Source organism: Rhinolophus sinicus, chromosome 2 (genome assembly GCF_057876585.1).
Source record: "Rhinolophus sinicus isolate RSI-liver-muscle chromosome 2, RSI-T2T, whole genome shotgun sequence".
NCBI lineage: Eukaryota > Metazoa > Chordata > Mammalia > Chiroptera > Rhinolophidae > Rhinolophus > Rhinolophus sinicus.
The window spans coordinates 86,028,943-86,050,430 of record NC_142502.1 but is presented as its reverse complement, the minus strand read 5'-3'; the positions used below and the strand labels follow the sequence as shown (position 1 = coordinate 86,050,430).

The following is a 21,488-nucleotide window of genomic DNA, read 5'->3' as shown; positions in this document are numbered from 1 at the left end:
GTAAAAGGAAACCCAGGAAAACAATAAATCTACATATCTATCTAATTTGATTTAATTTACATTTGTTTCCACACCTCTTTTCATAAATACTTGTAATATCTTTTCAGACTTTAAACTGAATTTAAAATTTTCCATCTTTACACACACAGACAAGGATTTAGATAAGTGATTCCTAGTTATCTACTATAATTTATTAATCTTTTCATCCTTTGCCCCAATCAATGCTTGACACAATGCCTTTCCTATACAAAACTCTCAATAAATATGTGTTGAGTTAATGACACTTACGTAATACTTTATGTAACAATTTAAATGTGGCAGATATATGAAATGATTATGAAGTTCATTTCAATAATTTTCACAATAATCTTACATGAAATGTCATAAGACTATTAAACTGATGATTCATCCACCAGTAGATTTTGCCAACACAAACAGGAATTTTCCTTCTTAACTTCCCTCAAAGTACTTGGGAAAAATGATTTTGTTAAGCACATCTAGTGTTGTTTTATTTTATTTTGTTTTTTTTTTTGTGTGTGTGTGTGTGTGCGTGTTTTTTTGTTGTTGTTAGATATGACATTCTTTCTGTATCAAGGGCTTTGTCTGCCTGGAAACTATTGCTTTGAAGTGCATTAAAATATGACTATTTCAAAGCTCTTGAAAGGACTAGGAGTTTAGTCTACAAATAATGACTTTTATCTACAAATAATGACTGTGATATGAAAACTCAATGAAATAGCTCATCATATTTTTAAAGAATTTTTGAAGGAATACATATTTGTTAAAAGCAATATACACAAGTAGAAAAAAAAAAAGTCACCAAGACTATGTCCTTCTTTCCCAATAAGCTGCAGTTGCTTCCTGTCTTCTATGATTTATGTACCTTTTATTTTTGTCTGTATTTTCATGCATATGTATATTACTCTCTGTATTATTCTATTTCATATGTATTTTATCTTCTCAATTAAATTATAAGTACTTTTAGGGCAGGAAAAAAAATACCTGATACTGCTTTTGAATCCCCTTGGGTACTTGCATTCAGTATGGGAGGTAAATCGAGATCTGTTGGATGTAATTTAAGTTGTCCACTATTTTGTTCTTGGACATCAGACTAAATTTTGTAGAATGAGATGCAATGGAGATCGAGTTGTGTTTTATTAGTAGGTATTATCTTGGGAGAGTCTTAATCATGGGTACAATCTTCTCACTTATCTAGTTAGTTATGTGTTAAATATTAATTGTAAAATTCTAATTTTGATTCCTGTTTTTAATATAACCTATCTGTTTTTAGAAAACAGAGTTGAGAATTTATTAGGCTCAGTTTTCAAGTGGAAAGGTTGTCTCCCTGCCTACACGATCTGGACCTTGTTTCTTACCCACTATTCTTTCTGTCCTGTCCTGTTTCCTCTCCACATTCTGAGTGCCTATATACAGAGGTCCCTAACATCTGAAAAATAACCTTTCACATGACCCATTTCCTGCCTCTTCCTACTTTCCACATATAGGGCTATTTTACTCTTTCCTTCCCTTCACCAAGAACTTTTAGTGGCTTGAAGCTCCAGTTGTTTCCTAACTTCCACATCCAATCTGACCTCAAATCATATTGATTTTCAATCTCATTGGTTCCCTCCTTTCCATTTTCACTACTCCCACCCTTGTCACCATTTTCATATCACAGCTGGGCCTAACTGCTCTTCCTGATTTCCTAGAATTTATACTGAAGGTCCCAACTGTTAGTTGCGTGATTATATCACCATCAGTCGATACAAGTTCATGCTCTATAGCTTGCAGTCACGCCTTTTCACAATCTGACCTCTGGTATATTAATAGAGGCCACTTATTGTTGTCTTACTACATATATATTATATCAGGTGTTGTGATAAGGGTTTTACATAAACTATTTCTAATTCTTAATCCTCGTAACAACCTTAAATAGTAAATAATACTGGCCGCATTTTGTAGATGAGGAAATGATTCTAAACTTTATTCCTAAACTTACCTTCCATCACAGCCATGCCACACCCATGGCCAAATCTGGCAATTGATTTGTATGGTCTTGGAACTTTCTCATGTCTAGCCTTTTTTCTGCTCTTTTAGCATCTAGTCATGTCAAGTTTACACATCAGTCAGGATCCAATTCAAATTCCAACAGTTCTGTGAAGTTCTGTCAGCATTCCCCAATTATCTAAGCAGTTAATAATTTCTTCCTCTTACCTCTTAAAGTACTTAAGCCTTTTCTACTTAAAGTTCCTTAACTGGTTTGTACTATTAGCTCTCTTTCCTTGTTATGTATCCTTTTTCTCACCTGGCTTGTAGGTTCTTTAAGGGGTTAGGTCAATTCGGTATATTCTTCTATGCCACTAAGAATGGAAAGCCCTTAGCATAGTGCTTTTGATTAATTTTCCCTCTTCATTTACATTTTCCTTTATTTGTTTTGAATAATTAACACTCTAGTAGATATCCTTTGAGATTTCACTTAATTTATGTACAAATGAATATCATAATAAAATTAGAGTTCTCATGGGCCCATTTTCATTTGAGTCTAAATATTCTTGCTGTTTTTTAAATAAGTGTATATTTATGAATGCAGTCTCAAAATGTTCATAAATATTGCTCCTTTAAGAAATGTCAAGAATTATTTTTGAACTATAAAAAGACCAGCAAATGAAGTACCACACAGAGAACATGAATTGAGTCAGACAACTGCATGTCAAAAATGAAGACCAGAATTGCAAAAATAATAAAAGGTGAGACATGGAAATTAGCAGGAACAGAGGGAAAAAAGTCAAGTATGTAAAGCAAAACAATTCTCTATATGCTATCGAAGAAAAGAAACTATAGACCACACATGACACAATGTGGAAGCTTAACTTTTGTACAGTCCTGGAACTTGCTTTTACTTTTTGCTTTTGGCCTTTGATCTGTTTTGTCAATTTGAATATGTAAATTTCATTCGCCTATCTCCTCATCAGTCAAGACCTAACTCAAATTCTAACAGTTTAGCATTTTCCCCCAGTGTTTTAGTCAGAGCGAAACAGCCATAAAAGTCATTTTTAAGGTCAGTTCCATTTTATGATAATTTACATATCAGGCCAGAAGCTTAAAATACGTCTATTATTACCCTGTTTCATTCTTGCCGAACTACCGTGTTTCCCCCAAAATAAGAACTGGTCTTATTTTAATGTAATACTGGGTTTAATATAATGTAATATAATATGATATAATATATACCAGGTATAATCTAATATCATACAATACAATACTGGGTCTTATATTAATTTTTGCTCCAAAAGACGCATTAGAGCTGATGATCTGGCTAGGTCTTATTTTCAGGAAACACAGTGGGCTGCATTTTTAACATTTGCTGCAAAAGACTGTATCTTGAGGACTACTTGGTTGTACAATTATTAGAAACACTAACAATAGGTTTACTGATGCAGACAAAGAAACAAAAATGATTTTTACTAATTGTTCTAATTATTTTATATTAAAAACAAACTATAAACTCTCTAATTCCATAACATTGCTCCATAACGTTGCTCCATAGCATCCCACCCAGAGTGACCTTCTTATCACGCAGGTATCCCTATTTAGAACAGTGTCTTTTCATATCAAGTCAGTAACCAGGACACTCCAAAGTTAGCACGAAATCTTTGATGATAGTTAAAATTCTTCTTTCATATAAAAAGGTAAATGCACGAGCACTTTTCTCTCCCACCTTTCGACTTCCTGGTATTTTCCAAGCCTAAAAACACTGGCAGTTGGGTAGAGGTCGGTCTACATGGCTGGCTGCTGATTGGAATGATTCAGCTGGAGGCTGAATCTGCCCCACTTTCCTGAGCGTGGTACCAACCCTCGCCCTCACCCTGCGCCCCCTGGGCCGCCCTTCCGTGCATTCCAGAACCAAGGAAGGGCGGGGGATGGTGGCACAGCCTCGCTCCGCAGAGGTCCACTCTCTTCCCAGGTGAGCGCCAGCGTCTTCCCAGGTCTCTTGCTCGCCCAGGCCAGATGTGGGAAGTAATTGCTGGGAAGTCTCGAGGGCGGACAGGAAAGAAAAGCTTTATACTTTGCAGGTAGAGGGCTGAGTTTTGAGTTCAGACAGGTTCCGAGACACTTTCTCGCTGCACGGGGTTTGGTGTGACATGGCTTTGGACTTGTTGCTACCAGTCCTTACACCCGCCCTCACGCAGCTCTGCACCTAGCCCCAGGGGGGCGCGGTGCGGGCTGGAATTGGCTTCCCTCCACCGACCTGACGCTCGGCAGGTAACTCCTCTCCCCTCCCTCGTGCTCTCAGCTTCCTGGGAAGCAAACCTTCCTCTGCCTGCGCGGCCGTTTGCGGCTCAGACTGCTCCCTGGACGTGAGTGAGGTTCCTGGCTCCCCTATAGGTCTCGGCGGGCGGGAGATTGGCGGGTGCGAGAGTGGGGTGCGGCAGGGTCCCGGGACTGCGCCCACCTTGGTTCGGCCTGGCAGAGGGGAGGGAATGGGACCTCCTCTGGCGAGCGCGCCCGAGATCGGAAATTCACCAGGGTGCAGAGTTCGGTTTCCTCTGCCCTGTCTACTTTTCTTTCATTATCGTGTACGTGAGAGTGAGTTGGGAAGTTTGAAAAGTTAAGTCTCAGGCGGGGTGGGTTCAGGTTTCCCCAGGGACGGGCGCCGCCCACCGTAGACGTGGGATTTGTTTCCTCTTTCTTCCTGGAGTCCGCGGAGGACTCGGGAAAAAGGAAGCGGTAGAGAGGGGTGGGAAGGAGCCTTGTGGGAGGTAGGAAAGGGTGGAAGTGGAGGGGCCTGTGTGTGTATGGAGGTGGGGTGGGAAATACCGGGAAAAGGTGAGCTCAGGCTGCGGAGAGGCGAGGGTGTTCTTTAGGAGCAGGAGTGAAAGAGGAAGAAAAAGTTTTCCTTGACAAAATCTCTCTCTCTTTCCCCCCCATTATTTGTATCCAATCCGTCTTCTGCCTCCAGATTAGTGGAGACACACTTTTCAAACTTGAGTTGACCTGAACCTGGGTGCTTGTCTTTGATTAGCTTGCCAGGTGATTCTGGTTTGTACTCGAAATGGTTTTGAGCACCACTGCTCTCGGTTATGGTGGTCTTAAAAGTGGAGTGTGACTAGAGGAGATTGCTCCTGGAAGGGCAGTTGGGGACTGGAGGCCTATTCTTTGTCACTTGTTGGGAGAATTATTACCTATGTAAGGAAGGTGAGGAGGCAGGTAATGTGCCTGTGGTAGTTGTTGAAATCATGGGTATGTGAAGAGACGATTGTGCTTTATAGGGTAGAGTCTAGAAGTTATGGGAACCCAGGATAGCTTGCTGCTTATGCACAGAGTGATCAGGTTATAGGTTATAGGGTTTCGGACCAGGCAGTGGAGATGAGAACTAAGGCGGCTAGAACACTAAGAAAAACCATGTTGGTGGCAAGCAGTCAAGGTTAAACTATGATGTCCAACAACTCATTCCAAATTCCCTCTTGCTAGACATTTTGCCACATTACTGGCAGGCACTGAATCGCTTTCCCTTTGTCATCCCCAACAAATGCAAGAGCCCCAGGGAAATCCATGACTGAGCCTAAATCAGTCCTGACAAGCAACAGGACAATGATGAAAGGGTGTACAGAAGAGAAAGCTGGGCTTTTTGAAAATAAGAATGAGAATGGTGTGAAACAGGATGAAAGGGGGTAGGGTGGGTCTTTGTTTTATTTGTTTTCTCCCTGTCTTCCCACAGTTCCCAGAATGATGGAAGTCCCCACACCTTGCAGTTCGAAATTCCACCCCCCCTTGCTTTGGGGCTTAGCACACAGGTGGTGTACCCACCTATTAAGGGTGCTGACTGCACCCTGCAGAGCCTGCCCGAGGGGCTGGGTGGATCCTGACTTTACAGCTGGCACATTCTAGACTGCAGATGCTCAGAATTTATTGTGGGAAGCATCACCAACTGAACAGTTGCTGAAAGGGATTGCAAGATCCAGACAAACCACACCTCTGGTGCTGACTCAGTGATGTCTCCTCTGATTACTCTCTGGAGATTATTACTTTAACTGAGCAAAATCTTTTGGGATGGGTTAATTAATTTTATTCTTTTTACTATATCCCCTCATGGTACCATAGCCCTTCACAGTTTATAGTGGAGAGTCATACATTGAGTATTTTCTTGACCGTGACTTACTAGCCCTGCAAGGACTTACCTACCTGTTTCCCATTCAGTTAAATTATACAGTAATGAGTTTCCAAGATGTAGCATTGTATTTTAAGTCTGCAGAATCTTACGGTGCAAATGTGACTGGTCAAAATGTGACCCCAGGAAAGCAGGCCTCTTCTATAACATAAATCTGGTTGGAGGAAACCCTTTTGAAAAGCCTCCACTTATCTTACTTTAACTAATTATTTGTAAAATTACAAGTTGGCCTTGTTTAGCTAGTTAGGTAAGTTTGCATATCTGTCTTTCTGCCACTTGGAAAATATGAGTGTTCCAGGGATGTTTCACAATTCAGTCTGTTAAACACAATGTTACTGTTAATTTTGAAATGTGTTTTTGTTCATGTAATTATGTCTAACCTGGAAATGGAATGCATTTTAGAACTTTGTTGGGTTGGTGAATTTATCATTTGAAAATCAGATGATTTTTTTCCCCTCCACTCCCTCCATGGAAATACTGTTCTAAATGATGGTTATGGATTTTAAGGATACCACGTTACACAAATAACAGATTAAATTTTATACAAATAACATGTAAGCTCCATGAAGAATTAAATCCACCAAGATTTCTCCAAGAAATAGGTTGGAACCTTTAAGCAGTGCTTCCTTCCTGTGGAGGTGGCCAGTGAGCATTGGTCCTGTTTTGAGGTGTCTATCCCAGCCCACAAAGATGGAGGAGGGTTCCCACAGAGATTGGCACTGCCAGTTGTTAGAGACTGAATACTGTGGTCTGCTGACTCAGGAGCTGGGGAAATGGTAGGATCCAAGAGAAAGGGTATGTGTAGGGGTGGAGTAGGAGAAGGCTGGATTGTGAAGGAGAGTTTATTAAGGAGTCAGGTGGCTAACATATACGAGTACAAGAGGCAGGGGTGGGGGGTAAGGGATGCAAAATATGTTTTCAGCAGCTATGATGCTATGAGGAAGATGAACCTAGGCTGGAGAGATGATTCAAATATAAGGAATATATTCACCCATTGCGCATGTCTGTGTTGAGAAGTGCTTGAATCACGTGATCATGAATGAAATGCTATGAGGAACCTTTTCCTCTGGGGACATCTAATTACTATCCCGTTTGTATTTTGTTTTATTTTCACACAGTCCTTAGGAGTGTGGCCAGATGTCCCCTAAAGGCACATGACATTTATCTTTTGAGCTATGTAATGTGTCAAGTAATTTGTAGACTATATCAATCCTTGAGGAAAGTAAACTAGGACTACTGGCATAGGAGCAGGTGTGATCTCCATGTTACTTTTAGTGGCCCATTTTAAAGTGTTTATATAAAAGCTATGCAGTCAAGATATCTAAAGGTTACAACATTGCTCTTGTACTCTATCAAATCATTAAACACATTTATTGGCAATTATGTACCAAGTAATGTGTTCCACTCTGGGGAAACTGTTTCTGGATCTCAGGAAGCTCACTCTTAGGTACCTAATTATCAGTCTAAGTACAAACAGAAATTAACGGATCAGGTCCATATACTTAGTATTTCCTTCATATTTTCTGACGGTCCCATCAGATATTGTATATGTTCATTAATCATTTGGGAAACTGAACATTAGCAGACCTGAGTTAGTTGTGATTTTGGACAAATTACTTAAATTGTATTGGCCTCTCAGGTTTGTTACTGGCATTCTGAAGAGTTTGGAGTACATGATTACTAGCATGTCCCGTTCTGCTCTGAAATTTTCTGTGATCACTTCTTACTGAGGGTACCATAAAATAATGTTAACTAAGGCCTCTCTGAAGTATCTCTGGGAAGCTCATTATTTCTACTTCTATTGTCAAATTTTCATTTCAAAGAGTTTTAGTTCTCTATTTGTCATCAGGTTGCTTCTGTGACTGCATAAGCTTTAGTCACTTGGGTAAGAAAAGGCAGTTTTCAAAGCAAAAAAGTGGCTCTTCCACCTCAATGGCTGTAATAGAATTATTCAACATGGTCTCTTTGTGTGGGCTATCATTTATATACGTGCACAAGCAACGATGGCTTTAATTCTTAACATTTCTCCATATACTTAGTCTCATCTAACTCATTCAACATCTGTTCACTGATGTTTTAAAAAATTGTGTTTTTCTCAAGTAAATTTAGCTTCTGAATTATGTGTTAGAGAAGGGCAACATAAAGCAAAGTTGTTTTTGGAGTAAGGAACTATTGACACTGTTCCCCATTGGTTTCACTTTTTGCATCTCAACCTGTTTTTTTTTGTTGTTGTTGTTTTTTCCATCTCTTATTATCCCTTTATTCTTTTTGTCTGCATTTTACCTTTTTTCCCTTTTTTTTCCCTACGTGTTCCTTGTCTTCTCTTTCCTTCCTTTCTTTCTCTATGCTTCTCTTCCCATTTTTCTTTGTCTTGCTTTCCCTTCTTAAATCATCTCTTCTCATACTTTCTCTTGTCTTCTTTTTCTAGCCCACCTTTCATTTTTCTTTTTCCTTCTCTCCCATTCCCTACTTCTACTTATTTGTCTATTTCTCCTCCTGTTCACCTGTTTGTTTATTTATATTTCTTTATTTCTGTCTGTTGTCTCTATCAGTACAGTTCTTTACTTTGGCAAATTATATGTTTCTAAAAAATCTATAAAAGTCAAATTAGATGAAAATCAAATAACAAATATATATTACAAGAGGGATTCTATTCCTAATAGTTAAATATATTATAAATAAAGTTTTCAATTATACTTTGAATGATAAATACAATATTTAACAATACTTTTCTAGCATTTTACACATTTAAAAATGTGTTGTTTTCCTTCACAATGGAAAATGTGTACAATGATCATCTCATTAAAACTAAAGATATACTTCTCTTAGCATGTCCAATGATTTACATCTTCAGTTCAGTTATATTCAATTTATTAGATAAGCATTTTATCACTAACATCAGGGCTTTCACTTTTCCATTTTCCAAAAACTTATAAGTTCAAGCTTCAACCAAATAGTCAAGAGTGCAAGTAAGACAGTAAAAAGAAGGATAATGATGTTATTGAAACTGTTGAAACTGTATTGACATGCTGATAGCCTCACTGTACAATTTGTTGAAACATTTGTTAATTGATGGATTAAAGACTGGATTTGTCATAGGAAAGGTACATTGAATGTCAATGTCAAATGCAGAAATATTCAAAGGTCAAAAGAACTATGTAGGGGACCATTTATACATATAATTGGAACTTTCTTTAAAAATAAATCTCAGTAGGAATATGATACTAAAGACCATTAAAATTGCAGCCTATGTCTACAATTCCTGTGTTTACTAATGTCAGGCAAAGAACATCAGTCTATATACATTGACAGCAATGTAGAAAGTACTTAATTGTAAAAGCATTAATTTGTTCAATACTAGGACAATTCTTATACACTCATATCTAATGGTGTTTATTCTCTGAGAAATCAGTCACACTGAAGCATATTCTAAGCCTTGATTCAGAGTTCTGTTATGGAGATAGGGTCTTCAAACTATTTTAAATTTCATATGTTGTTTGGAGAGATTTACTACCATTAAGCAGGTTAAGTCTTGTAGAAGAATTAGAACAAGAAATCTTAAAGGAAAGGAGCATGAAACCTCTTCAAGGCCATTGGATTAAAAATGTGAGTCTCCAGAAAGTTGGGACAGGAGCTTTTGAGCATCCTAAATAGATGTATTCGTGTATCACACATAGAATAAATCACACATAGACTTGATAGAATCATTCATTATTTGAGTTAAGGATACTATTATCTTTGATTTTAATATCACAACATAGTGGTACCATTATTTGGAGAAGACCACAAATAGTTTAAGTTATCTTGTATACATTTCATGTGAGTAGCTATTTTTTTATTTGTATAGAAGATGGTTAAAACAAGCAAAGAGAAGATAGTTTTAGATAATATAATCAATGACAACACCTTCAGAAGAATGCCAAGGTTTTTCCACTTAAAAATGTATGGTGTTCTAGGAATTGCTAAATACTGGCCACATTTTGTGGTGGAAAGCTAAGTTGAGAGACTAAGAGAGGAGTCCTGCCATTGAAATCAGTTAGAACTTAACAGCAAAGGAGTGGAAAGAGCAAGATTTACACACCTCTGTGTGTGAGTGTGCGCACACATGCATGCATACACACACACACACAGTAAGTTGCGCAGAACAGAAAGTTACCAATGACAGTCATGATACCATGTGGGCATGCCATCCCCTGTCCTTCACTGCTACACTGACAGTGGCCTTCAGAACAAATGAAAGTCAAACAAAGGAGTTGCTTAGGTGCATTTTCTGGTTCAGGTCTGGTTTAGGCAACAGTGACTAGAGCTTTATAAACACCAGCTACGTCTCAGTCCTTAGGCTCCCAGATTAAAAACACTGTCAGAGGAATTAAACACAATGCTGAAGAGAAGGGTCCCCTGAAGGGAACCCAGATTATTGTTCACATGTAATCCATAAGACTCACAAATCCATCTATACAAATCCAGCAGCACTTTTACATTTAAAGATGTATTTATTTATACCCTGTTGATTAATTTCCATGTGTGCAGATGATATATACAAAAGTGAGAGGAGCCAATGAGGAGGATTATTTTGAAAACAATAAAAGGTTTGTACTAGTGTGGGGGTGTTTTCTAGTCAATATTTTTGGGGATTTCTGGGGGAAAAATAAAAAAATGAAGAGCTTTGTTTCAACTGTGATATAGCCATCTAATCAGGCTTGATTAAAAGTGGATCCTGAAAGAGACTAATAAAGGATTGCTAGACATTGAGATTGTTTTTGATGTTTTCACATATATGTGGCTCTTTACACAAATTAAAATTAAATATTTTCAGGCTAGATATATTATTGCCATTTAATATTTTCTGGTACTCTAACTAAATAAATTTGTGTCCACTTGGACAATTTCCACACAGTATTACTGTTTTTAAACCTCTACTCTTTAACAGTCCAAGATTGCTTTTTTTGCCACTAAATATTTATACTTTGACTTTTGACAGCTATTCCCAACATACCTAAGCAAAATACACTTTCTTAGGACATTTTACTTGCCGTAGGTTAATGGTGAAGCACACTGTTTTGTTAAATGCATTTGGAAAGCCACTTTAATAGTTTTTACTATGTAATATTTATTATGTTTTCCTATAGCACCTGCCCCTCTGTAAATGTCAACGTACCAAGGCTGTCTTTTTATTGTCTTTAATAGACTCAAAAGGTGGGATAAGAGTGCATATGACACACGTTCAACATTTCACTCCATGGGGCCCCTGTTGCCTGTAGTGCTTTTTTTAAAAAAATATATTAAGTCTTTGTTATAAATTATACTAAAGTGAGGAAACTGGTCTTGAAAGATCCTGAATCCTCCTTCCTATGGTGATCAGGGAACTGTGTATAGGTGTTGTGAAGTGGGGAGGAAAGGTAAGGCAAACAAGTGAGGGGATGGATGGATGGATGGATGGATAGATGGATGGATGGATGGATGGATAGTTGGATAGATAGTTATTTCTCCTTTATGAGTACACAGTGAGGGAACAATGGAACATAGATCCCAACATACTTAAAATGAAAGACAATAGGCCTATTGACAAGACAGTGGTGATATTCAAAATATGGAATAACCAGTGTGACAGAGGTGCTGATAACTTAGAATATACCAACTTGATGGTCTTTGAGGAGCTTCCATTCTAATGAGAGGGATAAGGATATTTCTTTACTTGCTACAGATACAGTAGCAAGTAAAGAAATAACTTGATTATTTTACATAATGATAAGTGCTATAAGTTAAAGCCCAATAATAGAATTAAGCATGGCAGAGAAAGTGGGTTCTACTTAAAATGGCTAGTGTGAAAGACCTCTCTAAAGAGGTGATGTATGAGTGAGGTAGGAATGAAGGAGCATTCCAGGTAGATGGAACAACTAGTGCAAAGACCCTGAGATGGGAATTAACTTGGCATGTTAAATATAAAGAAAGAAGCCTGTTAGATATTCAGAGAAGGTGTCCAGAAACCATTTGAATATAAGAGTATGGGGTCTAGGAGAGCAGTCAAGTCTGGAGATTTGTCACTCATCTGTGTATATGATATTTCCTGCTGTAAAACTTTATGAAAATTATCCTGGGGAAGAATATTGACAAAGAAGCATGAAGCTAGGGGTTGACCTTAAACATAAAGCTAAATATTTCTCCAGTAAAATGGGTTTATGTGGGTACAATAGAGAATTGCAATTCAAGACACACAAGCTAATGGTGAACCCAGAGCTAGTCCAGAGAAACAAAGGAGAGGAATATTCTTTTATGGACTTAGGAGAAACTGTTGTAAATATAGAGTCCATTGGAGAAAACTGAAAGTCCAAAGTATAGTGAATTTTCATTGGCTAAGTTATGGTAGTCTCCTATTGGCTGAGCTGTTACTAGGTGGGGAATCTTTTCTTCTTCCTCCTGAGGTAGTAAAGTCCTGTCAATTCCTGTCAGAGATACTAGGGGTCAATAGGGTGCATTAACTGACACATGTGTGAGCGTTCTCTTTTAGCCTCTCAAATCCATTTTGAAAGAGATTTCTGTTTATTAATTTTTACAGTAGAGATGAGTAAATCTCCCAAGTCCAACCAGGACAACAGAAAAATAAGTAGCTTTATGGCATTTCAAGGAAAGTCTTAGCCTTCTGTCCTAGAACCCAGCATTGAGGAATTTTCAGATACCTATGGCAATAACAATAGTCACTATTGAAAAAATAAATTCCCCCAGTACTGTAGTTTTCTCAAGAGAAAAAGATCCAGATCCTGCTGCAAGTTGTGCCTGCCTTTAAAGAGATATACATATTTCTTGAAACCAGTATTTGAGTTTGGATTTGGACGACTTATTGGATAAATTTAAGCCTCACACGGTTCTGTTTTATCAAGTTGTAAAATAATGGACTTTTAAACTTATCAGGGTTACATTTAATGATATACCAAATATTTATACTTGTAATTCATTTATACACCCAATTATTTTTTCCGGCTGAAATAAGTTCCTATAATAACAGAACTGAAACCGAAAACATAGGAGAAATGAGTCATGCTTTACAGCTAATTTGTATCACCTTTTATGTTGAAAAACACAAGACTTAGAACTTTATTTCACTAACATTAAATGCACAGAAGCTATTTTCAGAATGACTTTAACATAGTTAAATATTTCAAAATACAAATGTTAGGGAGCATCCTCACACTCTACTTGATAATATCTATTCTGACAAAGTGCTCATTTTGAATTAGTATTTATATTTTTTGATAGCAATCTACAGATTTATCTAATTACTTTTACGGTACTCAGTGGGATTCTAATTATTCTTTTAAAAGCCCTTCATATGAGTAAATATTTTATATTATCAAAAATCTAACCGTCATTTAACATAAACAAATATATTTGAAAAGTTCTGCATAGGTATTACCGTGTGTTTTTTTAAATTGACGCTTCAGCATTTTTTGGCCTATCATACTTTAATCAGCTCTCATTCTGTTACATTGAGTTATTAAGGCAGTATCTTATTAATTATTTAACAATTATGAGCATTAATATTTGTGTTAATAGACAACCTCTGCTGTCACAGAGCTTATAGTATAGGGAAGAAGGTAGAGAATAATGCATTTAGATAACGCATGAGAACAGGTAATGGGCAGAAATGCTGGGGGCTCCTTGCAGTGGCTCTGGGCCTAGCCCCTGAGAGTTAGGGATGGCAATGTGTATCATTGAGCAACTTACTGAGACCTCATTAAGTGCCTGTAGTTATTTTCATTTTTTTTTATGGTCCCTGTACCCATATAACTTTAGTTTCTGGATATTCTGTACTTGCTCGTGTGTTGCTCTGTAAGAATTATTAAACTATTTTATAGGCAAAGTTTTTATTACCCTGAATGAAAAAAAGGAAGATATTCTAAAGTAAAGAAAACAAAACAATTATTAGGGTACTTTTAAAAGTTGTCTTTTTCTTCAGTGCAAAACAATACATATTCATTGGTGAACATTTGGTAAATACAGAAAAGAGCCATAGAACCACCACTAAAAGAAAACCATTCTCACTTTTATGTGTTTTTTTTTTTTTTGCTTTTGGGTGAATTTTCTTTAATTATAATTGTTCTTATGTATTAAGTTGATGCAAAAGTAATTGCAGTTTAAAAGGTTAAAAATAATTGCAAAAACCAGAATTACTTTTGCACCAACCTAATAGTTTGGTAGTCTGCTTGTTATAAACATAGCATCATAACATAAGCATTTTTCCTTGCTATTAAAAGTACTAGAGACAGCTTGTGACTTTCTTGGTTTTTAATTTGTTGGTTTTGCATTTGAAAATGGGTGTGTGTAATGTTGTTTGTTTAACTTCAAAAAAATGAAACTGAACTGTGAAGGTTGACTCAGAGGAAACTGGGAAGAGGGATAAGTAGGCAGTTCCTTGTCACACCAGAGTAAGAAACACTTTCCTAGCCGCCTCCCTACTTCCAAGCAAAGTTAGCAAGTTGTGGGTATCACAAACCTTTTCAGAAAGTGAAATAAATACCTTAGAATTTTAAAGCAAAGGATGCTCCCCAACTCAACTTGTTACATACTATAGGACTCCATCGAAAATATGTCCTCTGCTTGAATACGTACAGAAAGAGAATATTTACTAAGACAGTAAGTGAAAAATAAAGTCTCATTAATAAATGAAACTCCTTCCTATTTTACTACCTAACCATTTTTTAGCAGTGTTTATGGCTGATGTAGAGTTTGAGGGCTTTTATCTCACTTAATCCCTATAGAAATCCTTTGCAGTAAGTAATGTTATTTTACCTATTGTCCAGTGAGGAACGTCCTTTAGAGCCCTAAAGTTACATGGCTGAGGTCTCACAACCAATATGTGGCAGAGCAGAAGTCAAATCTTAGGCCATCTTACCCGCTCTGTGATGGTGTCAACCTGTGATTTGTCATTCAGCCCTACTTTCCCACTTTATGTAATTGAAGACTACTCTTAGGTGTCTCTCTTAGTGTTCTCTTTGTATTAAACACTAAATTTTCAACTGTTCTTTGTGACATAATCTGCCTCAAACTGTGCTCAATCCTGTACTTGTATAGTTAATTTTTAATGTAAATTCAAACTTTTACATTTATTGAATTTAACCTTTTTATGTTGATTTATTATTTCACCCCATTTAAGATCATTTTGAATATTAATTCTGGCATCTCATATGTATGCTGTTGTTCAGTTCTGCAAACTGTATCAATGTTTTTCTATTTATCTAAGTGATTTTTACACATATTTACCGGGACCAGGATAAGATGGACCACTTTGGCACAGTTCAAGATACAGCCCCATTCTGATCACCTCGTCCCATTCATTTGAGATTCTGAAGTGCTAATATCAAGATGGAATCCAATTCAAGAGTAGTTTCAGTATTGGTAAAATTTCCCTTGCATTTTAAGCTATGTATAGTGCATTCCTCTGCAATTTGACTATTGCGTGTGTGTCTGAGTAAAGGGTCTATCGTTTTTTCTTTGACTTTCTCTACAGGAATTACTCAATACTTCCAAATGATACTGAATGATTATGTTTTGAAGTCATTAACATATATTGTAGGCCTTTCTATTCTTATATCTGAACGATACGTTATACTGTGGATGACAAATATATTGAATAACAGCTAGTATGAACAAACTCTAGAATTATTTCTGTGTGTAAGTGATATCCTCGACCCATGCCACAATGAAAATAAATTAAGGAAATTAAATGTTAAGGTATTGTGCAAATGGAATTTTCATTTCGGATTTATACAATTAATTGTAATATTTAGATTTGTCCTTTTCTTAAGTTTGTTGAGATGGGTAATTCTCTTGGTGATCTACATATGGAGATGTTTGTACCCAGCACTCAGTACTGAGTGTGCTACATGTTCATGTATCCCTTACCTTGCCAAAAATTATACTTTGGAAGACTGTAATGTGCCGTTGGGCCAAGTAACACTTATATAACAAAGAAGCCAGCTTAGAATTTCTAAATAAGTTTGTATGCAAATTAGGTATCAAATTATACTTGACTGTTTGAGTATTATAATGAATTTTTAATTTAATAGTAGCTTCTTTAACGTTTTAATTCTCATCTTAAATTTCTGATAATTAAATTCAAAGTCAAACACAACCTTGGCGGCTAAAAATTTGAAGCAAGAGGAGACATATGATTTTCAACTGTTGTGGACCATAGATTTTGACTTAATGAGACAGATATTCTCAAACAATCTGTAAAACATTTTCTCATATTCTGTAGGTAGACATTTTGCTATATATCATAAAGTCAATTAGCCCCCAAAAAGATTGATTTGAGATTTTTTTTGGTCAGTATTTGAGAGATTAAAATGTTCCTTAATAAAATTTGCTCAATATTGAAGTTATGTCAGTACTCGAAATAATTTCTGGTTGGAAAATTAATTTTATTTATTATGTTTCTTTTTTAAATTCTTAAGGTTTAAAAATAAGAAAACAAATTTCATATGTATTTGTATTAGCTTCCCAGTGCTGCTCTAACAAAATAAAATAATAAAATTAGAAAGAAAAAAAACAAAACAGAATTTATTCTCTCAGAGTTTTGGAATCCACTACACAGTCCTAAATCAAAGTGTCATCAGGACCATGTTCTGTTTGAGGGCTCTAGAGAAGAATCTGTCCCATGCCTTTCTCTTAGCTTTGGTGTTGCCAACCATCCCTAGTGTTCCAGTCTTTGCCTTGCTAATTACTTGGAGTTGTTCCTGGGTAGTCTGTGTCAACTTTCTCCTTATCAGCACACCAGTCATACTGTATTGGGTCCCACCCTAATTGAGTACGCCCTCATCTTAACTTGATTACATATACAGAGAAGACCCTGTTTCCGAATAAGATCACATTTCCTGGTACTGAGGGTTTGTACTTGGACTTATCTTGTTGGAGGACACAGTTTCAGTACAACCCAGAACAACTTTCAGTAGTTGAATAGAAACAGCCTGAGACAGAAGTTGGAAAGGAGACCTCAGAGTTGTTAGCATGTGTATATTTCTTTCAAAGTCTTGACTTTGGATCATCTGCTTGCCCGTTAAGTACAGTAATTATAACCTCAGACTATTTGTGATGTAAGAATGTTGTAATTTCTCTTTGAAGCATCTTTCCATTGACTTATTATTTCAGAAGTCTTTTTAATGAATCTTTCCAGATCAGAAACCTTTGACAAATTGACACTAGGTTTGCCTATTTCGTTAATATTGCAGTTGGTGAAATAGTAAGTGACATTGCTAATGGTATGACATTACCTTTTTTACATTTAAAAAACTCTTGTGATCAAACCTTTTTTGTAACGTTATAGCAATTATACTGTAATAGGTTGTTAAAATGAAAAATAGTAATGATAATAATAATGTTAATATTAAAAGCTGAATACTTTAAGTGCATTACCTCATTTGTTCCTTAGAATGACTCAGTGAGGTGAAGACTGCTATTGTCCTTTCTACACATGATCAAATCAAGGCTTCTGGACACAGGTTTCTTTTCCAAGAGCTTCACAGTAATTGGGGAAGCTGGCTTTGAACCTGTCAGTCTGACCCTATAAACAAGCTCTCACCCTCTATGCTATATATTGTTTTGGTTTTGTTTCCTATTCAAGGCACACAAAATTGCTCATCAGTATGATTTTTTAATTAAACTTTTTTATTTTGAGATTATTGTCGATTCATAGGCAGTTGAGAGAAATAATTCCAAGGGATTCCATGTAGCCTTTAACTCAGTTTCCCCCAGTGGTGATGTCTTGCAAAATTATATTATATCTCAACCAGTACATTGACATTAAATCTTGACAGCATCCTGTCAAGATTCAGGACGTCTCCATCACCACCCAAATCACTCCTGTTGCCCTTTTAGAGCCACATCTACCTTCCTCCTCCACACGCCTCCCTTACGATGACTCCATGAGGTGAACCCTGCCAACCACTAATCTGATCTCGGTTTCTATAATTTTGTCATTTCAAGAGTGTTATATAAATGGAATCATGCAGCATGTAATCTTTGGGGAATTTTTTTTTTTCATTCAACATAATTCTTCGAAGAGTCATCTAGATAATAGCAATCTAGTATCAATAGTTTGTTCATGTTAGTGCTGAGTAGTATTCCATAGAATGAGTGTACCAGTTTGTTTAATATTCACCTGGTAAGGACATTTGAGTTGTTTCCAGTTTGGAGCTATTGGGAATAAAGCCACTGTGAATATTCATGTACAAGTTTTTGTGTGAAGGTTAGTTTTCATTTCTGTAGGATAAACCCCAAAAGGGCAGTTGCTGCATCATATGTCATTTGCATATTTAGCTTTATAAAGGAAACTGCCAAACTGTTTTTGAAATCTAATTTTTTATACCTTGTTTTGTATCCTTTGTATTTACAGATTTAACATTTGGCAGTAATACTTTCCACAAATGACACTAAAGATTCAATATCAAATGTATTTTGTAATTGTTTTAAGGTATGGATGCAATTCTATATTTTATAAGGATGTTTTTTTCTGGAATGAAGTCACTTAACAAGTAGATGAGCCCAGCATTCTGCTCAGCTTTTACATCATAGCGGGATATTATTTTTCTCTACTCGTTAACTCTACTGTGTATGTTGATAACTTTCTAGGGGTTTTTAATGGTTATTAATAAATAATGTGCTTTTATATGTTTAGGCATACCCGATTAATTTTATCCTCACATTAAGCCCTACAAATGTTCAATGACTTACCTCTTGGGAGTCCAGTACTAAGTCTGTACCTAAGTACAGGTGCTATTTTATTGCAGTACCCATTTATGTAGGTGCCATTACCTTGCTGTTCTCCCTTAAAATTTGTTTGTAGATGGCTCCTTCACAAGTATCCCTTGTACACAGCTCTCGTTTACAGTGGTTAGACTATTGCCTCTCCAGCAGGACAATATCAAGTGTATTTATCTTTTAACTCTTGTACATAATATCTCAAAGTCTATGCTCAAAGTCTATTGCATTTTTTTCTTTGATGTGTTTTTCAGCATTGTATCTGGCTGTCATTGCCATTTGATTAGTCCTATAGTGTTTCACTTTTTTTCTCATCTTTGTTTTTTGCCTTCATAATTAACTTTTCACCTATGTCTTCGTGGTTTTGCTTTCATACGTTCTTTTTTATCTCTGTGGTTTCTCAATTTACCCATAGTTTAAGAATGAATTTTTGCTGCTGCAAAGTATATATTTGACAGATAAAGCTCAGAAACGAATACAGTTTTTTAAACTACTTTCTGCATTTTAACTTCCAAAGGTAATATGTGTTTAATATAGAAATTCAAAAGTTAAATTTTAAAACGGTAAGAAATAAGTGCTAAGAAAACTTAAAATTTTTCTGTACAATCAGCAGTTACCTACCATTTTTAACAATTACAAATGATAAATGTGATTTTCATGTGATCGGTGGATGCTTGTTCCACATGCACTGGAATTATCAAATGAAAATCACACCTTACAAAATTTTAGGGACGTATATTTGAATCAAATGGATTGATTCTGTTAAACAAATGGAAATCTTTTTTCTTTGTTATAAATGAATATTTTATCCAAACGTGACCTTTAATGAACATTGACAAAGTCATTAATTAGTAGTATGATATCATGCATATGAAGTGAGCAAATTGATGAAGATTTCTCACCCTTGGCACTATCGACATTTTAGGCCAGATAATTCCTCAGTGTGGGCGGCTGTCCCAGGCATGGAAGCATGTGTAGCAGCATCTCGGGCCTCTACACACTATATGTCAGTAGCATGAGTAGGTTTTGTTTTTATTCTTGTATCAGGTTTAATCATTAGGATTCCTATACTTTTAGACTGTCTTGGTAAAAATTCTGAGCCTAGGGATGGAGGCAGGATTGTCTCCACTAATATACCCTGTTTCCCCAAAAGTAAGACCTAGCTGGACAATCAGCTGTAATGTGTCTTTTGGAGCAAAAATTAATGTAAGACCCAGTCTTGTATTATATTACATAAAACCTGGTCTTATATTATAGTAAAATAAGACTGGGTCTTTTATTAATTTTTGCTCCAAAAGGTGCATTAGAGCTGATTGTCCAGGTAGGTCTTATTTTCAGGGAAACACGGCTGTAAAGTGGACCGTTTATTTTCTTTGCTCCTCGGCTCCGCCTTAGTATATATGATGGTTGTTTTCTGATCCCTTCCTGCCCAGAAAATCTTGTGGCCTTCTTGTTGATTCCTTCACAACTTCTCGGTATAATTAGTGATTCCTATTACATATTTTGAGCTAAAGAATAAATAAAGGTAATGGCTTCCTGGGTTACCTTTCCAAATCAGATTTGAATTTTGGGTTGCCTGAGTATGAAAAGGCTGAGTTAAGTGGAAAATTTAAAATTAGGGCAAGGTCCCTGACAAAGATGTCTTTAGTGAAATTAGCCCTTTCATGCTTGTAGCACATCATAGAATTGTACTTTGTTTAAATTCACACAATGGGGATCGTGACTTCAAAAGACTGGGCAGTCCCTTAGTTGACTGAGATAAAATCCAATCCAGTATCTCACACAGTGAGGGATTGAATGAATAACATTTTGTGGGCATTATGAGGGATGAGGTGTGAGCTTGAAAAGGCAGATTTTGATGCCTCAGAGAAATCCCTGAATTATCTTTGATGTTTTAAATTTCTTCATCACCTATATACACTGTCAAACTACCAAATATCAAGAGTTCTTGCTTTGAACCATCCCTGGAATACTCTTGTCATTTCTTCACGGGGTATCTGAATGCTGAAAGACTTTCCTGGCTACTTGTCTCTCTTCCATTCCCCTGATAATTCCAAACTAATTGTTTTAAACACAGTTTTGCTGCATCACACAAGTCTCCTGTGTCTCTCCACACCTGGCTCCATCGTGTCTATTCAACATTATCTCCTACTCCTACTAAAAGGAATGTGCTTGCTAGCAGGCCAAGTTTTTTTCACTAAGTTATGAATGTACAAGCTCATACCTGTTCTGTGCTTTTGCTCGTTTTTCACTCTTGTGTGGGATGAAAATACTCATTTTGTCACCTGGTCATATTCTTACTCACTATCCCAGGTTCAGCTAAAGCCCACCTCCTGTAGAGGGTTATCTGTACCTGGTTTATTTCATACTGATTTCTGCTTGCTTTTATCTGAAAGCATTGATGACAGGCCATACTCATTTTGGCTCTTAGCAATATATGGCTTTGTTCAAACTGATAACAAGCAGTTTTTCATGTACACTTTGCCTCTTCTTCAGCTAATTAACAAATTCCCAGAAAGCGAGTGTTGTGTGCCTTTTATATTTCATCAGTATGTGATTATATGTA

At 36.5% G+C, this 21,488-nt stretch overlaps 1 protein-coding gene across 3 annotated transcripts in view; it reads left to right on the top strand.

Annotated features, from left to right (window-relative positions):
• Window positions 1–3,388: 3,388 nt before the first annotated feature.
• The window catches only part of SACK1B (scaffolding CK1 anchoring protein B), a 79,262-nt gene continuing 61,162 nt past the window's right edge, over window positions 3,389–21,488 (top strand). The window contains exon 1 of one of the 3 annotated variants that reach the window (XM_019734580.3): window positions 3,389–3,964. The gene's annotated coding sequence lies outside the window, so the exon portion shown is untranslated. The other 2 variants (XM_019734579.3, XM_019734578.3) reach the window with 2 other exon arrangements.